The 17946-nt window shown below is 46.4% G+C and overlaps 53 non-coding genes across 53 annotated transcripts; all 53 read right to left on the reverse strand.

Annotated features, from left to right (window-relative positions):
• Positions 1-36: 36 nt before the first annotated feature.
• TRNAC-ACA (transfer RNA cysteine (anticodon ACA)) lies at positions 37-108 on the reverse strand. The gene has a single exon. It is a non-coding gene; the product is annotated as a tRNA-Cys (tRNA).
• A 57-nt stretch (positions 109-165) lies between these two features.
• Positions 166-237, reverse strand: TRNAC-GCA (transfer RNA cysteine (anticodon GCA)). The gene has a single exon. It is a non-coding gene; the product is annotated as a tRNA-Cys (tRNA).
• Positions 238-918: 681 nt separating this feature from the next.
• TRNAC-ACA (transfer RNA cysteine (anticodon ACA)) lies at positions 919-990 on the reverse strand. Its single transcript has one exon. It is a non-coding gene; the product is annotated as a tRNA-Cys (tRNA).
• Positions 991-1540: 550 nt separating this feature from the next.
• Positions 1541-1612, reverse strand: TRNAC-ACA (transfer RNA cysteine (anticodon ACA)). The gene has a single exon. It is a non-coding gene; the product is annotated as a tRNA-Cys (tRNA).
• Positions 1613-1912: 300 nt separating this feature from the next.
• On the reverse strand, positions 1913-1984 carry TRNAC-ACA (transfer RNA cysteine (anticodon ACA)). The gene has a single exon. It is a non-coding gene; the product is annotated as a tRNA-Cys (tRNA).
• Positions 1985-2041: 57 nt separating this feature from the next.
• Positions 2042-2113, reverse strand: TRNAC-ACA (transfer RNA cysteine (anticodon ACA)). The gene has a single exon. It is a non-coding gene; the product is annotated as a tRNA-Cys (tRNA).
• A 300-nt stretch (positions 2114-2413) lies between these two features.
• On the reverse strand, positions 2414-2485 carry TRNAC-ACA (transfer RNA cysteine (anticodon ACA)). Its single transcript has one exon. It is a non-coding gene; the product is annotated as a tRNA-Cys (tRNA).
• A 178-nt stretch (positions 2486-2663) lies between these two features.
• On the reverse strand, positions 2664-2735 carry TRNAC-ACA (transfer RNA cysteine (anticodon ACA)). Its single transcript has one exon. It is a non-coding gene; the product is annotated as a tRNA-Cys (tRNA).
• A 57-nt stretch (positions 2736-2792) lies between these two features.
• Positions 2793-2864, reverse strand: TRNAC-GCA (transfer RNA cysteine (anticodon GCA)). Its single transcript has one exon. It is a non-coding gene; the product is annotated as a tRNA-Cys (tRNA).
• Positions 2865-3173: 309 nt separating this feature from the next.
• TRNAC-GCA (transfer RNA cysteine (anticodon GCA)) lies at positions 3174-3245 on the reverse strand. Its single transcript has one exon. It is a non-coding gene; the product is annotated as a tRNA-Cys (tRNA).
• Positions 3246-3545: 300 nt separating this feature from the next.
• Positions 3546-3617, reverse strand: TRNAC-ACA (transfer RNA cysteine (anticodon ACA)). The gene has a single exon. It is a non-coding gene; the product is annotated as a tRNA-Cys (tRNA).
• A 550-nt stretch (positions 3618-4167) lies between these two features.
• TRNAC-ACA (transfer RNA cysteine (anticodon ACA)) lies at positions 4168-4239 on the reverse strand. The gene has a single exon. It is a non-coding gene; the product is annotated as a tRNA-Cys (tRNA).
• Positions 4240-4539: 300 nt separating this feature from the next.
• On the reverse strand, positions 4540-4611 carry TRNAC-ACA (transfer RNA cysteine (anticodon ACA)). Its single transcript has one exon. It is a non-coding gene; the product is annotated as a tRNA-Cys (tRNA).
• Positions 4612-4668: 57 nt separating this feature from the next.
• On the reverse strand, positions 4669-4740 carry TRNAC-ACA (transfer RNA cysteine (anticodon ACA)). Its single transcript has one exon. It is a non-coding gene; the product is annotated as a tRNA-Cys (tRNA).
• Positions 4741-5040: 300 nt separating this feature from the next.
• TRNAC-ACA (transfer RNA cysteine (anticodon ACA)) lies at positions 5041-5112 on the reverse strand. Its single transcript has one exon. It is a non-coding gene; the product is annotated as a tRNA-Cys (tRNA).
• A 178-nt stretch (positions 5113-5290) lies between these two features.
• Positions 5291-5362, reverse strand: TRNAC-ACA (transfer RNA cysteine (anticodon ACA)). The gene has a single exon. It is a non-coding gene; the product is annotated as a tRNA-Cys (tRNA).
• A 57-nt stretch (positions 5363-5419) lies between these two features.
• TRNAC-GCA (transfer RNA cysteine (anticodon GCA)) lies at positions 5420-5491 on the reverse strand. The gene has a single exon. It is a non-coding gene; the product is annotated as a tRNA-Cys (tRNA).
• Positions 5492-5670: 179 nt separating this feature from the next.
• Positions 5671-5742, reverse strand: TRNAC-ACA (transfer RNA cysteine (anticodon ACA)). Its single transcript has one exon. It is a non-coding gene; the product is annotated as a tRNA-Cys (tRNA).
• Positions 5743-6292: 550 nt separating this feature from the next.
• On the reverse strand, positions 6293-6364 carry TRNAC-ACA (transfer RNA cysteine (anticodon ACA)). Its single transcript has one exon. It is a non-coding gene; the product is annotated as a tRNA-Cys (tRNA).
• Positions 6365-6794: 430 nt separating this feature from the next.
• Positions 6795-6866, reverse strand: TRNAC-ACA (transfer RNA cysteine (anticodon ACA)). Its single transcript has one exon. It is a non-coding gene; the product is annotated as a tRNA-Cys (tRNA).
• A 57-nt stretch (positions 6867-6923) lies between these two features.
• TRNAC-ACA (transfer RNA cysteine (anticodon ACA)) lies at positions 6924-6995 on the reverse strand. The gene has a single exon. It is a non-coding gene; the product is annotated as a tRNA-Cys (tRNA).
• A 421-nt stretch (positions 6996-7416) lies between these two features.
• On the reverse strand, positions 7417-7488 carry TRNAC-ACA (transfer RNA cysteine (anticodon ACA)). Its single transcript has one exon. It is a non-coding gene; the product is annotated as a tRNA-Cys (tRNA).
• A 300-nt stretch (positions 7489-7788) lies between these two features.
• TRNAC-ACA (transfer RNA cysteine (anticodon ACA)) lies at positions 7789-7860 on the reverse strand. The gene has a single exon. It is a non-coding gene; the product is annotated as a tRNA-Cys (tRNA).
• Positions 7861-8281: 421 nt separating this feature from the next.
• TRNAC-ACA (transfer RNA cysteine (anticodon ACA)) lies at positions 8282-8353 on the reverse strand. The gene has a single exon. It is a non-coding gene; the product is annotated as a tRNA-Cys (tRNA).
• A 299-nt stretch (positions 8354-8652) lies between these two features.
• Positions 8653-8724, reverse strand: TRNAC-ACA (transfer RNA cysteine (anticodon ACA)). Its single transcript has one exon. It is a non-coding gene; the product is annotated as a tRNA-Cys (tRNA).
• A 300-nt stretch (positions 8725-9024) lies between these two features.
• TRNAC-ACA (transfer RNA cysteine (anticodon ACA)) lies at positions 9025-9096 on the reverse strand. Its single transcript has one exon. It is a non-coding gene; the product is annotated as a tRNA-Cys (tRNA).
• Positions 9097-9517: 421 nt separating this feature from the next.
• Positions 9518-9589, reverse strand: TRNAC-ACA (transfer RNA cysteine (anticodon ACA)). The gene has a single exon. It is a non-coding gene; the product is annotated as a tRNA-Cys (tRNA).
• A 299-nt stretch (positions 9590-9888) lies between these two features.
• TRNAC-ACA (transfer RNA cysteine (anticodon ACA)) lies at positions 9889-9960 on the reverse strand. Its single transcript has one exon. It is a non-coding gene; the product is annotated as a tRNA-Cys (tRNA).
• Positions 9961-10017: 57 nt separating this feature from the next.
• TRNAC-ACA (transfer RNA cysteine (anticodon ACA)) lies at positions 10018-10089 on the reverse strand. Its single transcript has one exon. It is a non-coding gene; the product is annotated as a tRNA-Cys (tRNA).
• A 421-nt stretch (positions 10090-10510) lies between these two features.
• Positions 10511-10582, reverse strand: TRNAC-ACA (transfer RNA cysteine (anticodon ACA)). The gene has a single exon. It is a non-coding gene; the product is annotated as a tRNA-Cys (tRNA).
• A 300-nt stretch (positions 10583-10882) lies between these two features.
• Positions 10883-10954, reverse strand: TRNAC-ACA (transfer RNA cysteine (anticodon ACA)). Its single transcript has one exon. It is a non-coding gene; the product is annotated as a tRNA-Cys (tRNA).
• A 421-nt stretch (positions 10955-11375) lies between these two features.
• TRNAC-ACA (transfer RNA cysteine (anticodon ACA)) lies at positions 11376-11447 on the reverse strand. Its single transcript has one exon. It is a non-coding gene; the product is annotated as a tRNA-Cys (tRNA).
• A 299-nt stretch (positions 11448-11746) lies between these two features.
• Positions 11747-11818, reverse strand: TRNAC-ACA (transfer RNA cysteine (anticodon ACA)). The gene has a single exon. It is a non-coding gene; the product is annotated as a tRNA-Cys (tRNA).
• A 421-nt stretch (positions 11819-12239) lies between these two features.
• On the reverse strand, positions 12240-12311 carry TRNAC-ACA (transfer RNA cysteine (anticodon ACA)). Its single transcript has one exon. It is a non-coding gene; the product is annotated as a tRNA-Cys (tRNA).
• A 57-nt stretch (positions 12312-12368) lies between these two features.
• TRNAC-ACA (transfer RNA cysteine (anticodon ACA)) lies at positions 12369-12440 on the reverse strand. Its single transcript has one exon. It is a non-coding gene; the product is annotated as a tRNA-Cys (tRNA).
• Positions 12441-12497: 57 nt separating this feature from the next.
• On the reverse strand, positions 12498-12569 carry TRNAC-ACA (transfer RNA cysteine (anticodon ACA)). The gene has a single exon. It is a non-coding gene; the product is annotated as a tRNA-Cys (tRNA).
• A 300-nt stretch (positions 12570-12869) lies between these two features.
• Positions 12870-12941, reverse strand: TRNAC-ACA (transfer RNA cysteine (anticodon ACA)). Its single transcript has one exon. It is a non-coding gene; the product is annotated as a tRNA-Cys (tRNA).
• A 57-nt stretch (positions 12942-12998) lies between these two features.
• Positions 12999-13070, reverse strand: TRNAC-ACA (transfer RNA cysteine (anticodon ACA)). The gene has a single exon. It is a non-coding gene; the product is annotated as a tRNA-Cys (tRNA).
• Positions 13071-13378: 308 nt separating this feature from the next.
• On the reverse strand, positions 13379-13450 carry TRNAC-ACA (transfer RNA cysteine (anticodon ACA)). Its single transcript has one exon. It is a non-coding gene; the product is annotated as a tRNA-Cys (tRNA).
• Positions 13451-13507: 57 nt separating this feature from the next.
• On the reverse strand, positions 13508-13579 carry TRNAC-ACA (transfer RNA cysteine (anticodon ACA)). The gene has a single exon. It is a non-coding gene; the product is annotated as a tRNA-Cys (tRNA).
• Positions 13580-13759: 180 nt separating this feature from the next.
• Positions 13760-13831, reverse strand: TRNAC-ACA (transfer RNA cysteine (anticodon ACA)). The gene has a single exon. It is a non-coding gene; the product is annotated as a tRNA-Cys (tRNA).
• Positions 13832-13888: 57 nt separating this feature from the next.
• On the reverse strand, positions 13889-13960 carry TRNAC-ACA (transfer RNA cysteine (anticodon ACA)). Its single transcript has one exon. It is a non-coding gene; the product is annotated as a tRNA-Cys (tRNA).
• Positions 13961-14389: 429 nt separating this feature from the next.
• Positions 14390-14461, reverse strand: TRNAC-ACA (transfer RNA cysteine (anticodon ACA)). The gene has a single exon. It is a non-coding gene; the product is annotated as a tRNA-Cys (tRNA).
• Positions 14462-14518: 57 nt separating this feature from the next.
• On the reverse strand, positions 14519-14590 carry TRNAC-ACA (transfer RNA cysteine (anticodon ACA)). Its single transcript has one exon. It is a non-coding gene; the product is annotated as a tRNA-Cys (tRNA).
• Positions 14591-14648: 58 nt separating this feature from the next.
• Positions 14649-14720, reverse strand: TRNAC-GCA (transfer RNA cysteine (anticodon GCA)). Its single transcript has one exon. It is a non-coding gene; the product is annotated as a tRNA-Cys (tRNA).
• A 672-nt stretch (positions 14721-15392) lies between these two features.
• On the reverse strand, positions 15393-15464 carry TRNAC-ACA (transfer RNA cysteine (anticodon ACA)). Its single transcript has one exon. It is a non-coding gene; the product is annotated as a tRNA-Cys (tRNA).
• Positions 15465-15643: 179 nt separating this feature from the next.
• Positions 15644-15715, reverse strand: TRNAC-ACA (transfer RNA cysteine (anticodon ACA)). The gene has a single exon. It is a non-coding gene; the product is annotated as a tRNA-Cys (tRNA).
• Positions 15716-16275: 560 nt separating this feature from the next.
• On the reverse strand, positions 16276-16347 carry TRNAC-ACA (transfer RNA cysteine (anticodon ACA)). The gene has a single exon. It is a non-coding gene; the product is annotated as a tRNA-Cys (tRNA).
• A 48-nt stretch (positions 16348-16395) lies between these two features.
• On the reverse strand, positions 16396-16476 carry TRNAC-ACA (transfer RNA cysteine (anticodon ACA)). The gene has a single exon. It is a non-coding gene; the product is annotated as a tRNA-Cys (tRNA).
• A 58-nt stretch (positions 16477-16534) lies between these two features.
• Positions 16535-16606, reverse strand: TRNAC-GCA (transfer RNA cysteine (anticodon GCA)). The gene has a single exon. It is a non-coding gene; the product is annotated as a tRNA-Cys (tRNA).
• A 672-nt stretch (positions 16607-17278) lies between these two features.
• TRNAC-ACA (transfer RNA cysteine (anticodon ACA)) lies at positions 17279-17350 on the reverse strand. Its single transcript has one exon. It is a non-coding gene; the product is annotated as a tRNA-Cys (tRNA).
• A 179-nt stretch (positions 17351-17529) lies between these two features.
• Positions 17530-17601, reverse strand: TRNAC-ACA (transfer RNA cysteine (anticodon ACA)). The gene has a single exon. It is a non-coding gene; the product is annotated as a tRNA-Cys (tRNA).
• Positions 17602-17658: 57 nt separating this feature from the next.
• TRNAC-ACA (transfer RNA cysteine (anticodon ACA)) lies at positions 17659-17730 on the reverse strand. Its single transcript has one exon. It is a non-coding gene; the product is annotated as a tRNA-Cys (tRNA).
• Positions 17731-17946: the final 216 nt, after the last annotated feature.

A 17946-nucleotide genomic window follows, 5' to 3' on the forward strand; every position in this document is an offset into this window, starting at 1 on the left:
TTTAACTAAAATAAAAGGAATGATCAGTGCTATTACAGGGGGAACTCGGGTTTGAACCAAGGACCTCTCGATCTGTAGTTGAATGCTCTACCACTGAGCTATCCCCCTTGTTCATAGCCGTAATGTCGATTTAAATAAAATAATCGGAATGATCCGTACTGTTACTGGGGGAACTCGGGTTTGAACCAAGGATCTCTCGATCTGCAGTCGAATGCTCTACCACTGAGCTATTCCCCCTTGTTCAAGGCCGTAATGTCGATTTAACTAAAATAAACGGAATGATCCGTGCTGTTACAGGGGGAACTCGGGTTTGAACCAAGGACCTCTCGATCTGCAGTCGAATGCGAGTTATCCCTCCTTGTTCCTAGCCGTAATGTCGATTTAAATAAAATAATCGGAATGATCCGTGCTGTTACAGGGGGAACTCGGGTTTGAACCAAGGATCTCTCGATCTGCAGTCGAATGCTCTACCACTGAGCTCTTCACCCTTGTTCAGAGCCGTAATGTCGATTTAACTAAAATAAACGGAATAATCCGTGCTGTTACAGAGGGAACTCGGGTTTGAACCAAGGACCTCTCGATCTGCAGTCGAATGTTCTACCACTGAGCTATTCCCCCTTGTTCAAGGCCGTAATGTCGATTTAACTAAAATAAACGGAATGATCCGTGCTGTTACAGGGGGAACTCGGGTTTGAACCAAGGACCTCTCGATCTGCAGTCGAATGCGAGTTATCCCTCCTTGTTCCTAGCCGTAATGTCGATTTAACTAAAATAAAGGGAATAATCCATGCTGTTACAGGGGGAACTCGGGTTTGAACCAAGGACCTCTCGATCTGCAGTCGAATGCGAGTTATCCCTCCTTGTTCCTAGCCGTAATGTCGATTTAACTAAAATAAAAGGAATGATCAGTGCTATTACAGGGGGAACTCGAGTTTGAACCAAGGACCTCTCGATCTGTAGTTGAATGCTCTACCACTGAGCTATCCCCCTTGTTCATAGCCGTAATGTCGATTTAAATAAAATAATCGGAATGATCCGTGCTGTTACAGGGGGAACTCGGGTTTGAACCAAGGATCTCTCGATCTGCAGTCGAATGCTCTACCACTGAGCTCTCCCCCCTTGTTCAGAGCCGTAATGTCGATTTAACTAAAATAAACGGAATGATCCGTGCTGTTACAGGGGGAACTCGGGTTTGAACCAAGGACCTCTCGATCTGCAGTCGAATGCGAGTTATCCCTCCTTGTTCCTAGCCGTAATGTCGATTTAACTAAAATAAAGGGAATAATCCGTGCTGTTACAGGGGGAACTCGGGTTTGAACCAAGGACCTCTCGATCTGCAGTCGAATGCGAGTTATCCCTCCTTGTTCCTAGCCGTAATGTCGATTTAACTAAAATAAACGGAATGATCCGTGCTGTTACAGGGGGAACTCGGGTTTGAACCAAGGACCTCTCGATCTGCAGTCGAATGCGAGTTATCTCTCCTTGTTCCTAGCCGTAATGTCGATTTAAATAAAATCAACGGAATGATCCGTGCTGTTACAGGGGGAACTCGGGTTTGAACCAAGGACCTCTCGATCTGTAGTCGAATGCTCTACCACCGAGCTCTTCCCCCTTGTTCAGAGCCGTAATGTCGATTTAACTAAAATAAACGGAATGATCCGTGCTGTTACAGGGGGAACTCGGGTTTGAACCAAGGACCTCTCGATCTGCAGTCGAATGCGAGTTATCCCTCCTTGTTCCTAGCCGTAATGTCGATTTAACTAAAATAAACGGAATGATCCGTGCTCTTACAGGGGGAACTCGGGTTTGAACCAAGGACCTCTCGATCTGCAGTCGAATGCGAGTTATCTCTCCTTGTTCCTAGCCGTAATGTCGATTTAAATAAAATAAACGGAATGATCCGTGCTGTTACAGGGGGAACTCGGGTTTGAACCAAGGACCTCTCGATCTGTAGTCGAATGCTCTACCACTGAGCTATCCCCCTTGTTCCTAGCCGTAATGTCGATTTAACTAAAATAAAAGGAATGATCAGTGCTGTTACAGGGGGAACTCGGGTTTGAACCAAGGACCTCTCGATCTGTAGTCGAATGCTCTACCACTGAGCTCTTCCCCCTTGTTCAGAGCCGTAATGTCGATTTAACTAAAATAAACGGAATAATCCGTGCTGTTACAGGGGGAACTCGGGTTTGAACCAAGGACCTCTCGATCTGCAGTCGAATGCGAGTTATCTCTCCTTGTTCCTAGCCGTAATGTCGATTTAAATAAAATAAACGGAATGATCCGTGCTGTTACAGGGGGAACTCGGGTTTGAACCAAGGACCTTTCGATCTGCAGTCGAATGCGAGCTATCCCTCCTTGTTCCTAGCAGTAATGTCGATTTAACTAAAATAAAAGGAATGATCCGTGCTGTTACAGGGGAAACTCGGGTTTGAACCAAGGACCTCTCGATCTGTAGTCGAATGCTCTACCACTGAGCTATCCCCCTTGTTCCTAGCCGTAATGTCGATTTAACTAAAATAAAAGGAATGATCAGTGCTGTTACAGGGGAAACTCGGGTTTGAACCAAGGACCTCTCGATCTGCAGTCGAATGCGAGTTATCCCTCCTTGTTCCTAGCCGTAATGTCGATTTAACTAAAATAAAAGGAATGATCAGTGCTATTACAGGGGGAACTCGGGTTTGAACCAAGGACCTCTCGATCTGTAGTTGAATGCTCTACCACTGAGCTATCCCCCTTGTTCATAGCCGTAATGTCGATTTAAATAAAATAATCGGAATGATCCGTACTGTTACTGGGGGAACTCGGGTTTGAACCAAGGATCTCTCGATCTGCAGTCGAATGCTCTACCACTGAGCTATTCCCCCTTGTTCAAGGCCGTAATGTCGATTTAACTAAAATAAACGGAATGATCCGTGCTGTTACAGGGGGAACTCGGGTTTGAACCAAGGACCTCTCGATCTGCAGTCGAATGCGAGTTATCCCTCCTTGTTCCTAGCCGTAATGTCGATTTAAATAAAATAATCGGAATGATCCGTGCTGTTACAGGGGGAACTCGGGTTTGAACCAAGGATCTCTCGATCTGCAGTCGAATGCTCTACCACTGAGCTCTTCACCCTTGTTCAGAGCCGTAATGTCGATTTAACTAAAATAAACGGAATAATCCGTGCTGTTACAGAGGGAACTCGGGTTTGAACCAAGGACCTCTCGATCTGCAGTCGAATGCTCTACCACTGAGCTATTCCCCCTTGTTCAAGGCCGTAATGTCGATTTAACTAAAATAAACGGAATGATCCGTGCTGTTACAGGGGGAACTCGGGTTTGAACCAAGGACCTCTCGATCTGCAGTCGAATGCGAGTTATCCCTCCTTGTTCCTAGCCGTAATGTCGATTTAACTAAAATAAAGGGAATAATCCATGCTGTTACAGGGGGAACTCGGGTTTGAACCAAGGACCTCTCGATCTGCAGTCGAATGCGAGTTATCCCTCCTTGTTCCTAGCCGTAATGTCGATTTAACTAAAATAAAAGGAATGATCAGTGCTATTACAGGGGGAACTCGAGTTTGAACCAAGGACCTCTCGATCTGTAGTTGAATGCTCTACCACTGAGCTATCCCCCTTGTTCATAGTCGTAATGTCGATTTAAATAAAATAATCGGAATGATCCGTGCTGTTACAGGGGGAACTCGGGTTTGAACCAAGGATCTCTCGATCTGCAGTCGAATGCTCTACCACTGAGCTCTCCCCCCTTGTTCAGAGCCGTAATGTCGATTTAACTAAAATAAACGGAATGATCCGTGCTGTTACAGGGGGAACTCGGGTTTGAACCAAGGACCTCTCGATCTGCAGTCGAATGCGAGTTATCCCTCCTTGTTCCTAGCCGTAATGTCGATTTAACTAAAATAAAGGGAATAATCCGTGCTGTTACAGGGGGAACTCGGGTTTGAACCAAGGACCTCTCGATCTGCAGTCGAATGCGAGTTATCCCTCCTTGTTCCTAGCCGTAATGTCGATTTAACTAAAATAAACGGAATGATCCGTGCTGTTACAGGGGGAACTCGGGTTTGAACCAAGGACCTCTCGATCTGCAGTCGAATGCGAGTTATCTCTCCTTGTTCCTAGCCGTAATGTCGATTTAAATAAAATCAACGGAATGATCCGTGCTGTTACAGGGGGAACTCGGGTTTGAACCAAGGACCTCTCGATCTGTAGTCGAATGCTCTACCACCGAGCTCTTCCCCCTTGTTCAGAGCCGTAATGTCGATTTAACTAAAATAAACGGAATGATCCGTGCTGTTACAGGGGGAACTCGGGTTTGAACCAAGGACCTCTCGATCTGCAGTCGAATGCGAGTTATCCCTCCTTGTTCCTAGCCGTAATGTCGATTTAACTAAAATAAACGGAATGATCCGTGCTCTTACAGGGGGAACTCGGGTTTGAACCAAGGACCTCTCGATCTGCAGTCGAATGCGAGTTATCTCTCCTTGTTCCTAGCCGTAATGTCGATTTAAATAAAATAAACGGAATGATCCGTGCTGTTACAGGGGGAACTCGGGTTTGAACCAAGGACCTCTCGATCTGTAGTCGAATGCTCTACCACTGAGCTATCCCCCTTGTTCCTAGCCGTAATGTCGATTTAACTAAAATAAAAGGAATGATCAGTGCTGTTACAGGGGGAACTCGGGTTTGAACCAAGGACCTCTCGATCTGTAGTCGAATGCTCTACCACTGAGCTCTTCCCCCTTGTTCAGAGCCGTAATGTCGATTTAACTAAAATAAACGGAATAATCCGTGCTGTTACAGGGGGAACTCGGGTTTGAACCAAGGACCTCTCGATCTGCAGTCGAATGCGAGTTATCTCTCCTTGTTCCTAGCCGTAATGTCGATTTAAATAAAATAAACGGAATGATCCGTGCTGTTACAGGGGGAACTCGGGTTTGAACCAAGGACCTTTCGATCTGCAGTCGAATGCGAGCTATCCCTCCTTGTTCCTAGCAGTAATGTCGATTTAACTAAAATAAAAGGAATGATCCGTGCTGTTACAGGGGAAACTCGGGTTTGAACCAAGGACCTCTCGATCTGTAGTCGAATGCTCTACCACTGAGCTATCCCCCTTGTTCCTAGCCGTAATGTCGATTTAACTCAAATAAAAGGAATGATCAGTGCTGTTACAGGGGAAACTCGGGTTTGAACCAAGGACCTCTCGATCTGCAGTCGAATGCGAGTTATCCCTCCTTGTTCCTAGCCGTAATGTCGATTTAACTAAAATAAAAGGAATGATCAGTGCTATTACAGGGGGAACTCGGGTTTGAACCAAGGACCTCTCGATCTGTAGTTGAATGCTCTACCACTGAGCTATCCCCCTTGTTCATAGCCGTAATGTCGATTTAAATAAAATAATCGGAATGATCCGTACTGTTACTGGGGGAACTCGGGTTTGAACCAAGGATCTCTCGATCTGCAGTCGAATGCTCTACCACTGAGCTATTCCCCCTTGTTCAAGGCCGTAATGTCGATTTAACTAAAATAAACGGAATAATCCATGCTGTTACAGGGGGAACTCGGGTTTGAACCAAGGACCTCTCGATCTGCAGTCGAATGCGAGTTATCCCTCCTTGTTCCTAGCCGTAATGTCGATTTAACTAAAATAAAAGGAATGATCAGTGCTATTACAGGGGGAACTCGAGTTTGAACCAAGGACCTCTCGATCTGTAGTTGAATGCTCTACCACTGAGCTATCCCCCTTGTTCATAGCCGTAATGTCGATTTAAATAAAATAATCGGAATGATCCGTGCTGTTACAGGGGGAACTCGGGTTTGAACCAAGGATCTCTCGATCTGCAGTCGAATGCTCTACCACTGAGCTCTCCCCCCTTGTTCAGAGCCGTAATGTCGATTTAACTAAAATAAACGGAATGATCCGTGCTGTTACAGGGGGAACTCGGGTTTGAACCAAGGACCTCTCGATCTGCAGTCGAATGCGAGTTATCCCTCCTTGTTCCTAGCCGTAATGTCGATTTAACTAAAATAAAGGGAATAATCCGTGCTGTTACAGGGGGAACTCGGGTTTGAACCAAGGACCTCTCGATCTGCAGTCGAATGCGAGTTATCCCTCCTTGTTCCTAGCCGTAATGTCGATTTAACTAAAATAAACGGAATGATCCGTGCTGTTACAGGGGGAACTCGGGTTTGAACCAAGGACCTCTCGATCTGCAGTCGAATGCGAGTTATCTCTCCTTGTTCCTAGCCGTAATGTCGATTTAAATAAAATCAACGGAATGATCCGTGCTGTTACAGGGGGAACTCGGGTTTGAACCAAGGACCTCTCGATCTGTAGTCGAATGCTCTACCACCGAGCTCTTCCCCCTTGTTCAGAGCCGTAATGTCGATTTAAATAAAATAATCGGAATGATCCGTGCTGTTACAGGGGGAACTCGGGTTTGAACCAAGGATCTCTCGATCTGCAGTCGAATGCTCTACCACTGAGCTCTCCCCCCTTGTTCAGAGCCGTAATGTCGATTTAACTAAAATAAACGGAATGATCCGTGCTGTTACAGGGGGAACTCGGGTTTGAACCAAGGACCTCTCGATCTGCAGTCGAATGCGAGTTATCCCTCCTTGTTCCTAGCCGTAATGTCGATTTAACTAAAATAAAGGGAATAATCCGTGCTGTTACAGGGGGAACTCGGGTTTGAACCAAGGACCTCTCGATCTGCAGTCGAATGCGAGTTCTCCCTCCTTGTTCCTAGCCGTAATGTCGATTTAACTAAAATAAACGGAATGATCCGTGCTGTTACAGGGGGAACTCGGGTTTGAACCAAGGACCTCTCGATCTGTAGTCGAATGCTCTACCACTGAGCTATCCCCCTTGTTCCTAGCCGTAATGTCGATTTAACTAAAATAAAAGGAATGATCAGTGCTGTTACAGGGGGAACTCGGGTTTGAACCAAGGACCTCTCGATCTGTAGTCGAATGCTCTACCACTGAGCTCTTCCCCCTTGTTCAGAGCCGTAATGTCGATTTAACTAAAATAAACGGAATAATCCGTGCTGTTACAGGGGGAACTCGGGTTTGAACCAAGGACCTCTCGATCTGCAGTCGAATGCGAGTTATCTCTCCTTGTTCCTAGCCGTAATGTCGATTTAAATAAAATAAACGGAATGATCCGTGCTGTTACAGGGGGAACTCGGGTTTGAACCAAGGACCTCTCGATCTGCAGTCGAATGCGAGTTATCCCTCCTTGTTCCTAGCCGTAATGTCGATTTAACTAAAATAAACGGAATGATCCGTGCTGTTACAGGGGGAACTCGGGTTTGAACCAAGGACCTCTCGATCTGCAGTCGAATGCGAGTTATCTCTCCTTGTTCCTAGCCGTAATGCCGATTTAAATAAAATCAACGGAATGATCCGTGCTGTTACAGGGGGAACTCGGGTTTGAACCAAGGACCTCTCGATCTGTAGTCGAATGCTCTACCACCGAGCTCTTCCCCCTTGTTCAGAGCCGTAATGTCGATTTAACTAAAATAAACGGAATGATCCGTGCTGTTACAGGGGGAACTCGGGTTTGAACCAAGGACCTCTCGATCTGCAGTCGAATGCGAGTTATCCCTCCTTGTTCCTAGCCGTAATGTCGATTTAACTAAAATAAACGGAATGATCCGTGCTCTTACAGGGGGAACTCGGGTTTGAACCAAGGACCTCTCGATCTGCAGTCGAATGCGAGTTATCTCTCCTTGTTCCTAGCCGTAATGTCGATTTAAATAAAATAAACGGAATGATCCGTGCTGTTACAGGGGGAACTCGGGTTTGAACCAAGGACCTCTCGATCTGTAGTCGAATGCTCTACCACCGAGCTCTTCCCCCTTGTCCAGAGCCGTAATGTCGATTTAACTAAAATAAAGGGAATAATCCGTGCTGTTACAGGGGGAACTCGGGTTTGAACCAAGGACCTCTCGATCGGCAGTCTAATGCGAGTTATCCCTCCTTGTTCCTAGCCGTAATGTCGATTTAACTAAAATAAACGGAATGATCCGTGCTGTTACAGGGGGAACTCGGGTTTGAACCAAGGACCTCTCGATCTGCAGTCGAATGCGAGTTATCCCTCCTTGTTCCTAGCCGTAATGTCGATTTAACTAAAATAAAGGGAATAATCCGTGCTGTTACAGGGGGAACTCGGGTTTGAACCAAGGACCTCTCGATCTGCAGTCGAATGCGAGTTCTCCCTCCTTGTTCCTAGCCGTAATGTCGATTTAACTAAAATAAACGGAATGATCCGTGCTGTTACAGGGGGAACTCGGGTTTGAACCAAGGACCTCTCGATCTGTAGTCGAATGCTCTACCACTGAGCTATCCCCCTTGTTCCTAGCCGTAATGTCGATTTAACTAAAATAAACGGAATGATCCGTGCTGTTACAGGGGGAACTCGGGTTTGAACCAAGGACCTCTCGATCTGCAGTCGAATGCGAGTTATCCCTCCTTGTTCCTAGCCGTAATGTCGATTTAACTAAAATAAAGGGAATAATCCGTGCTGTTACAGGGGGAACTCGGGTTTGAACCAAGGACCTCTCGATCTGCAGTCGAATGCGAGTTCTCCCTCCTTGTTCCTAGCCGTAATGTCGATTTAACTAAAATAAACGGAATGATCCGTGCTGTTACAGGGGGAACTCGGGTTTGAACCAAGGACCTCTCGATCTGTAGTCGAATGCTCTACCACCGAGCTCTTCCCCCTTGTTCAGAGCCGTAATGTCGATTTAACTAAAATAAACGGAATGATCCGTGCTGTTACAGGGGGAACTCGGGTTTGAACCAAGGACCTCTCGATCTGCAGTCGAATGCGAGTTATCCCTCCTTGTTCCTAGCCGTAATGTCGATTTAACTAAAATAAACGGAATGATCCGTGCTCTTACAGGGGGAACTCGGGTTTGAACCAAGGACCTCTCGATCTGCAGTCGAATGCGAGTTATCTCTCCTTGTTCCTAGCCGTAATGTCGATTTAAATAAAATAAACGGAATGATCCGTGCTGTTACAGGGGGAACTCGGGTTTGAACCAAGGACCTCTCGATCTGTAGTCGAATGCTCTACCACCGAGCTCTTCCCCCTTGTCCAGAGCCGTAATGTCGATTTAACTAAAATAAAGGGAATAATCCGTGCTGTTACAGGGGGAACTCGGGTTTGAACCAAGGACCTCTCGATCGGCAGTCTAATGCGAGTTATCCCTCCTTGTTCCTAGCCGTAATGTCGATTTAACTAAAATAAACGGAATGATCCGTGCTGTTACAGGGGGAACTCGGGTTTGAACCAAGGACCTCTCGATCTGCAGTCGAATGCGAGTTATCCCTCCTTGTTCCTAGCCGTAATGTCGATTTAACTAAAATAAAGGGAATAATCCGTGCTGTTACAGGGGGAACTCGGGTTTGAACCAAGGACCTCTCGATCTGCAGTCGAATGCGAGTTCTCCCTCCTTGTTCCTAGCCGTAATGTCGATTTAACTAAAATAAACGGAATGATCCGTGCTGTTACAGGGGGAACTCGGGTTTGAACCAAGGACCTCTCGATCTGTAGTCGAATGCTCTACCACTGAGCTATCCCCCTTGTTCCTAGCCGTAATGTCGATTTAACTAAAATAAACGGAATGATCCGTGCTGTTACAGGGGGAACTCGGGTTTGAACCAAGGACCTCTCGATCTGCAGTCGAATGCGAGTTATCCCTCCTTGTTCCTAGCCGTAATGTCGATTTAACTAAAATAAAGGGAATAATCCGTGCTGTTACAGGGGGAACTCGGGTTTGAACCAAGGACCTCTCGATCTGCAGTCGAATGCGAGTTCTCCCTCCTTGTTCCTAGCCGTAATGTCGATTTAACTAAAATAAACGGAATGATCCGTGCTGTTACAGGGGGAACTCGGGTTTGAACCAAGGACCTCTCGATCTGTAGTCGAATGCTCTACCACTGAGCTATCCCCCTTGTTCCTAGCCGTAATGTCGATTTAACTAAAATAAAAGGAATGATCAGTGCTGTTACAGGGGGAACTCGGGTTTGAACCAAGGACCTCTCGATCTGTAGTCGAATGCTCTACCACTGAGCTCTTCCCCCTTGTTCAGAGCCGTAATGTCGATTTAACTAAAATAAACGGAATAATCCGTGCTGTTACAGGGGGAACTCGGGTTTGAACCAAGGACCTCTCGATCTGCAGTCGAATGCGAGTTATCTCTCCTTGTTCCTAGCCGTAATGTCGATTTAAATAAAATAAACGGAATGATCCGTGCTGTTACAGGGGGAACTCGGGTTTGAACCAAGGACCTCTCGATCTGCAGTCGAATGCGAGTTATCCCTCCTTGTTCCTAGCCGTAATGTCGATTTAACTAAAATAAACGGAATGATCCGTGCTGTTACAGGGGGAACTCGGGTTTGAACCAAGGACCTCTCGATCTGCAGTCGAATGCGAGTTATCTCTCCTTGTTCCTAGCCGTAATGCCGATTTAAATAAAATCAACGGAATGATCCGTGCTGTTACAGGGGGAACTCGGGTTTGAACCAAGGACCTCTCGATCTGTAGTCGAATGCTCTACCACCGAGCTCTTCCCCCTTGTTCAGAGCCGTAATGTCGATTTAACTAAAATAAACGGAATGATCCGTGCTGTTACAGGGGGAACTCGGGTTTGAACCAAGGACCTCTCGATCTGCAGTCGAATGCGAGTTATCCCTCCTTGTTCCTAGCCGTAATGTCGATTTAACTAAAATAAACGGAATGATCCGTGCTCTTACAGGGGGAACTCGGGTTTGAACCAAGGACCTCTCGATCTGCAGTCGAATGCGAGTTATCTCTCCTTGTTCCTAGCCGTAATGTCGATTTAAATAAAATAAACGGAATGATCCGTGCTGTTACAGGGGGAACTCGGGTTTGAACCAAGGACCTCTCGATCTGTAGTCGAATGCTCTACCACCGAGCTCTTCCCCCTTGTCCAGAGCCGTAATGTCGATTTAACTAAAATAAAGGGAATAATCCGTGCTGTTACAGGGGGAACTCGGGTTTGAACCAAGGACCTCTCGATCGGCAGTCTAATGCGAGTTATCCCTCCTTGTTCCTAGCCGTAATGTCGATTTAACTAAAATAAACGGAATGATCCGTGCTGTTACAGGGGGAACTCGGGTTTGAACCAAGGACCTCTCGATCTGCAGTCGAATGCGAGTTATCCCTCCTTGTTCCTAGCCGTAATGTCGATTTAACTAAAATAAAGGGAATAATCCGTGCTGTTACAGGGGGAACTCGGGTTTGAACCAAGGACCTCTCGATCTGCAGTCGAATGCGAGTTCTCCCTCCTTGTTCCTAGCCGTAATGTCGATTTAACTAAAATAAACGGAATGATCCGTGCTGTTACAGGGGGAACTCGGGTTTGAACCAAGGACCTCTCGATCTGTAGTCGAATGCTCTACCACTGAGCTATCCCCCTTGTTCCTAGCCGTAATGTCGATTTAACTAAAATAAACGGAATGATCCGTGCTGTTACAGGGGGAACTCGGGTTTGAACCAAGGACCTCTCGATCTGCAGTCGAATGCGAGTTATCCCTCCTTGTTCCTAGCCGTAATGTCGATTTAACTAAAATAAACGGAATGATCCGTGCTCTTACAGGGGGAACTCGGGTTTGAACCAAGGACCTCTCGATCTGCAGTCGAATGCGAGTTATCTCTCCTTGTTCCTAGCCGTAATGTCGATTTAAATAAAATAAACGGAATGATCCGTGCTGTTACAGGGGGAACTCGGGTTTGAACCAAGGACCTCTCGATCTGTAGTCGAATGCTCTACCACCGAGCTCTTCCCCCTTGTCCAGAGCCGTAATGTCGATTTAACTAAAATAAAGGGAATAATCCGTGCTGTTACAGGGGGAACTCGGGTTTGAACCAAGGACCTCTCGATCGGCAGTCTAATGCGAGTTATCCCTCCTTGTTCCTAGCCGTAATGTCGATTTAACTAAAATAAACGGAATGATCCGTGCTGTTACAGGGGGAACTCGGGTTTGAACCAAGGACCTCTCGATCTGCAGTCGAATGCGAGTTATCCCTCCTTGTTCCTAGCCGTAATGTCGATTTAACTAAAATAAAGGGAATAATCCGTGCTGTTACAGGGGGAACTCGGGTTTGAACCAAGGACCTCTCGATCTGCAGTCGAATGCGAGTTCTCCCTCCTTGTTCCTAGCCGTAATGTCGATTTAACTAAAATAAACGGAATGATCCGTGCTGTTACAGGGGGAACTCGGGTTTGAACCAAGGACCTCTCGATCTGTAGTCGAATGCTCTACCACTGAGCTATCCCCCTTGTTCCTAGCCGTAATGTCGATTTAACTAAAATAAACGGAATGATCCGTGCTGTTACAGGGGGAACTCGGGTTTGAACCAAGGACCTCTCGATCTGTAGTCGAATGCTCTACCACTGAGCTATCCCCCTTGTTCCTAGCCGTAATGTCGATTTAACTAAAATAAAAGGAATGATCAGTGCTGTTACAGGGGGAACTCGGGTTTGAACCAAGGACCTCTCGATCTGTAGTCGAATGCTCTACCACTGAGCTCTTCCCCCTTGTTCAGAGCCGTAATGTCGATTTAACTAAAATAAACGGAATAATCCGTGCTGTTACAGGGGGAACTCGGGTTTGAACCAAGGACCTCTCGATCTGCAGTCGAATGCAAGTTATCTCTCCTTGTTCCTAGCCGTAATGTCGATTTAAATAAAATAAACGGAATGATCCGTGCTGTTACAGGGGGAACTCGGGTTTGAACCAAGGACCTTTCGATCTGCAGTCGAATGCGAGCTATCCCTCCTTGTTCCTAGCAGTAATGTCGATTTAACTAAAATAAAAGGAATGATCCGTGCTGTTACAGGGGAAACTCGGGTTTGAACCAAGGACCTCTCGATCTGTAGTCGAATGCTCTACCACTGAGCTATCCCCCTTGTTCCTAGCCGTAATGTCGATTTAACTAAAATAAAAGGAATGATCAGTGCTGTTACAGGGGGAACTCGGGTTTGAACCAAGGACCTCTCGATCTGTAGTCGAATGCTCTACCACTGAGCTATCCCCCTTGTTCATAGCCTTAATGTCGATTTAAATAAAATAAACGGAATGATCCGTGCTGTTACAGGGGGAACTCGGGTTTGAACCAAGGATCTCTCGATCTGCAGTCGAATGCTCTACAACTGAGCTATTCCCCCTTGTTCAAGGCCGTAATGTCGATTTAACTAAAATAAACGGAATGATCCGTGCTGTTACAGGGGGAACTCGGGTTTGAACCAAGGACCTCTCGATCTGCAGTCGAATGCGAGTTATCCCTCCTTGTTCCTAGCCGTAATGTCGATTTAACTAAAATAAAGGGAATAATCCGTGCTGTTACAGGGGGAACTCGGGTTTGAACCAAGGACCTCTCGATCTGTAGTCGAATGCTCTACCACTGAGCTATCCCCCTTGTTCCTAGCCGTAATGTCGATTTAACTAAAATAAAAGGAATGATCAGTGCTGTTACAGGGGGAACTCGGGTTTGAACCAAGGACCTCTCGATCTGTAGTCGAATGCTCTACAACTGAGCTATTCCCCCCTTGTTCAAGGCCGTAATGTCGATTTAACTAAAATAAACGGAATGATCCGTGCTGTTACAGGGGGAACTCGGGTTTGAACCAAGGACCTCTCGATCTGCAGTCGAATGCGAGTTCTCCCTCCTTGTTCCTAGCCGTAATGTCGATTTAACTAAAATAAACGGAATGATCCGTGCTGTTACAGGGTGAACTCGGGTTTGAACCAAGGACCTCTCGATCTGTAGTCGAATGCTCTACAACTGAGCTATCCCCCTTGTTCCTTGCCGTAATGTCGATTTAACTAAAATAAAAGGAATGATCAGTGCTGTTACAGGGGGAACTCGGGTATGAACCAAGGACCTCTCGATCTGTAGTCGAATGCTCTACCACTGAGCTATCCCCCTTGTTCATAGCCTTAATGTCGATTTAAATAAAATAAACGGAATGATCCGTGCTGTTACAGGGGGAACTCGGGTTTGAACCAAGGATCTCTCGATCTGCAGTCGAATGCTCTACAACTGAGCTATTCCCCCTTGTTCAAGGCCGTAATGTCGATTTAACTAAAATAAACGGAATGATCCGTGCTGTTACAGGGGGAACTCGGGTTTGAACCAAGGACCTCTCGATCTGCAGTCGAATGCGAGTTATCCCTCCTTGTTCCTAGCCGTAATGTCGATTTAACTAAAATAAAGGGAATAATCCGTGCTGTTACAGGGGGAACTCGGGTTTGAACCAAGGACCTCTCGATCTGCAGTCGAATGCGAGTTCTCCCTCCTTGTTCCTAGCCGTAATGTCGATTTAACTAAAATAAACGGAATGATCCGTGCTGTTACAGGGGGAACTCGGGTTTGAACCAAGGACCTCTCGATCTGTAGTCGAATGCTCTACCACTGAGCTATCCCCCTTGTTCCTAGCCGTAATGTCGATTTAACTAAAATAAAAGGAATGATCAGTGCTGTTACAGTGGGAACTCGGGTTTGAACCAAGGACCTCTCGATCTGTAGTCGAATGCTCTACCACTGAGCTCTTCCCCCTTGTTCAGAGCCGTAATGTCGATTTAACTAAAATAAACGGAATAATCCGTGCTGTTACAGGGGGAACTCGGGTTTGAACCAAGGACCTCTCGATCTGCAGTCGAATGCTCTACCACTGAGCTATTCCCCCTTGTTCAAGGCCGTAATGTCGATTTAACTAAAATAAACGGAATGATCCGTGCTGTTACAGGGGGAACTCGGGTTTGAACCAAGGACCTCTCGATCTGCTGTCGAATGCGAGTTATCCCTCCTTGTTCCTAGCCGTAATGTCGATTTAACTAAAATAAAGGGAATAATCCATGCTGTTACAGGGGGAACTCGGGTTTGAACCAAGGACCTCTCGATCTGCAGTCGAATGCGAGTTATCCCTCCTTGTTCCTAGCCGTAATGTCGATTTAACTAAAATAAACGGAATGATCCGTGCTGTTACAGGGGGAACTCGGGTTTGAACCAAGGACCTCTCGATCTGCAGTCGAATGCGAGTTATCTCTCCTTGTTCCTAGCCGTAATGTCGATTTAAATAAAATAAACGGAATGATCCGTGCTGTTACAGGGGGAACTCGGGTTTGTACCAAGGATCTCTCGATCTGCAGTCGAATGCTCTACCACTGAGCTCTTCCCCCTTGTTCAGAGCCGTAATGTCGATTTAACTAAAATAAATGGAATGATCCGTGCTGTTACAGGGGGAACTCGGGTTTGAACCAAGGACCTTTCGATCTGCAGTCGAATGCGAGCTATCCCTCCTTGTTCCTAGCAGTAATGTCGATTTAACTTAAATAAACGGAATAATCCTTGCTGTTACAGGGGGAACTCGGGTTTGAACCAAGGACCTCTCGATCTGTAGTCGAATGCTCTACCACCGAGCTCTTCCCCCTTGTTCAGAGCCGTAATGTCGATTTAACTAAAATAAACGGAATGATCCGTGCTGTTACAGGGGGAACTCGGGTTTGAACCAAGGACCTTTCGATCTGCAGTCGAATGCGAGCTATCTCTCCTTGTTCCTAGCAGTAATGTCGATTTAACTAAAATAAAAGAAATGATCAGTGCTGTTACAGGGGAAACTCGGGTTTGAACCAAGGACCTCTCGATCTGTAGTCGAATGCTCTACCACTGAGCTATCCCCCTTGTTCCTAGCCGTAATGTCGATTTAAATAAAATAAACGGAATGATCCGTGCTGTTACAGGGGGAACTCGGGTTTGAACCAAGGATCTCTCGATCTGCAGTCGAATGCTCTACAACTGAGCTATTCCCCCTTGTTCAAGGCCGTAATGTCGATTTAACTAAAATAAACGGAATGATCCGTGCTGTTACAGGGGGAACTCGGGTTTGAACCAAGGATCTCTCGATCTGCAGTCGAATGCTCTACAACTGAGCTATTCCCCCCTTGTTCAAGGCCGTAATGTCGATTTAACTAAAATAAACGGAATGATCCGTGCTGTTACAGGGGGAACTCGGGTTTGAACCAAGGACCTCTCGATCTGCAGTCGAATGCGAGTTATCCCTCCTTGTTCCTAGCCGTAATGTCGATTTAACTAAAATAAAGGGAATAATCCGTGCTGTTACAGGGGGAACTCGGGTTTGAACCAAGGACCTCTCGATCTGCAGTCGAATGCGAGTTCTCCCTCCTTGTTCCTAGCCGTAATGTCGATTTAACTAAAATAAACGGAATGATCCGTGCTGTTACAGGGGGAACTCGGGTTTGAACCAAGGACCTCTCGATCTGTAGTCGAATGCTCTACCACTGAGCTATCCCCCTTGTTCCTAGCCGTAATGTCGATTTAACTAAAATAAAAGGAATGATCAGTGCTGTTACAGGGGGAACTCGGGTTTGAACCAAGGACCTCTCGATCTGTAGTCGAATGCTCTACCACTGAGCTCTTCCAGCTTGTTCAGAGCCGTAATGTCGATTTAACTAAAATAAACGGAATAATCCGTGCTGTTACAGGGGGAACTCGGGTTTGAACCAAGGACCTCTCGATCTGCAGTCGAATGCTCTACCACTGAGCTATTCCCCCTTGTTCAAGGCCGTAATGTCGATTTAACTAAAATAAACGGAATGATCCGTGCTGTTACAGGGGGAACTCGGGTTTGAACCAAGGACCTCTCGATCTGCTGTCGAATGCGAGTTATCCCTCCTTGTTCCTAGACGTAATGTCGATTTAACTAAAATAAAGGGAATAATCCATGCTGTTACAGGGGGAACTCGGGTTTGAACCAAGGACCTCTCGATCTGCAGTCGAATGCGAGTTATCCCTCCTTGTTCCTAGCCGTAATGTCGATTTAACTAAAATAAACGGAATGATCCGTGCTGTTACAGGGGGAACTCGGGTTTGAACCAAGGACCTCTCGATCTGCAGTCGAATGCGAGTTATCTCTCCTTGTTCCTAGCCGTAATGTCGATTTAAATAAAATAAACGGAATGATCCGTGCTGTTACAGGGGGAACTCGGGTTTGTACCAAGGATCTCTCGATCTGCAGTCGAATGCTCTACCACTGAGCTCTTCCCCCTTGTTCAGAGCCGTAATGTCGATTTAACTAAAATAAACGGAATGATCCGTGCTGTTACAGGGGGAACTCGGGTTTGAACCAAGGACCTTTCGATCTGCAGTCGAATGCGAGCTATCCCTCCTTGTTCCTAGCAGTAATGTCGATTTAACTTAAATAAACGGAATAATCCTTGCTGTTACAGGGGGAACTCGGGTTTGAACCAAGGACCTCTCGATCTGTAGTCGAATGCTCTACCACCGAGCTCTTCCCCCTTGTTCAGAGCCGTAATGTCGATTTAACTAAAATAAACGGAATGATCCGTGCTGTTACAGGGGAACCCCGGGTTTGAACCAAGGACCTTTCGATCTGCAGTCGAATGCGAGCTATCTCTCCTTGTTCCTAGCAGTAATGTCGATTTAACTAAAATAAAAGGAATGATCAGTGCTGTTACAGGGGAAACTCGGGTTTGAACCAAGGACCTCTCGATCTGTAGTCGAATGCTCTACCACTGAGCTATCCCCCTTGTTCCTAGCCGTAATGTCGATTTAACTAAAATAAAAGGAATGATCAGTGCTGTTACGGGGGGAACTCGGGTTTGAACCAAGGACCTCTCGATCTGTAGTCGAATGCTCTACCACTGAGCTATCCCCCTTGTTCATAGCCTTAATGTCGATTTAAATAAAATAAACGGAATGATCCGTGCTGTTACAGGGGGAACTCGGGTTTGAACCAAGGATCTCTCGATCTGCAGTCGAATGCTCTACAACTGAGCTATTCCCCCTTGTTCAAGGCCGTAATGTCGATTTAACTAAAATAAACGGAATGATCCGTGCTGTTACAGGGGGAACTCGGGTTTGAACCAAGGACC

Source organism: Phalangium opilio, unplaced genomic scaffold, assembly GCF_054372755.1.
Source record: "Phalangium opilio isolate 3A_F unplaced genomic scaffold, DU_Popi_V2 ptg000022l_1, whole genome shotgun sequence".
In the NCBI taxonomy this organism is placed as follows: Eukaryota; Metazoa; Arthropoda; class Arachnida; order Opiliones; family Phalangiidae; genus Phalangium; species Phalangium opilio.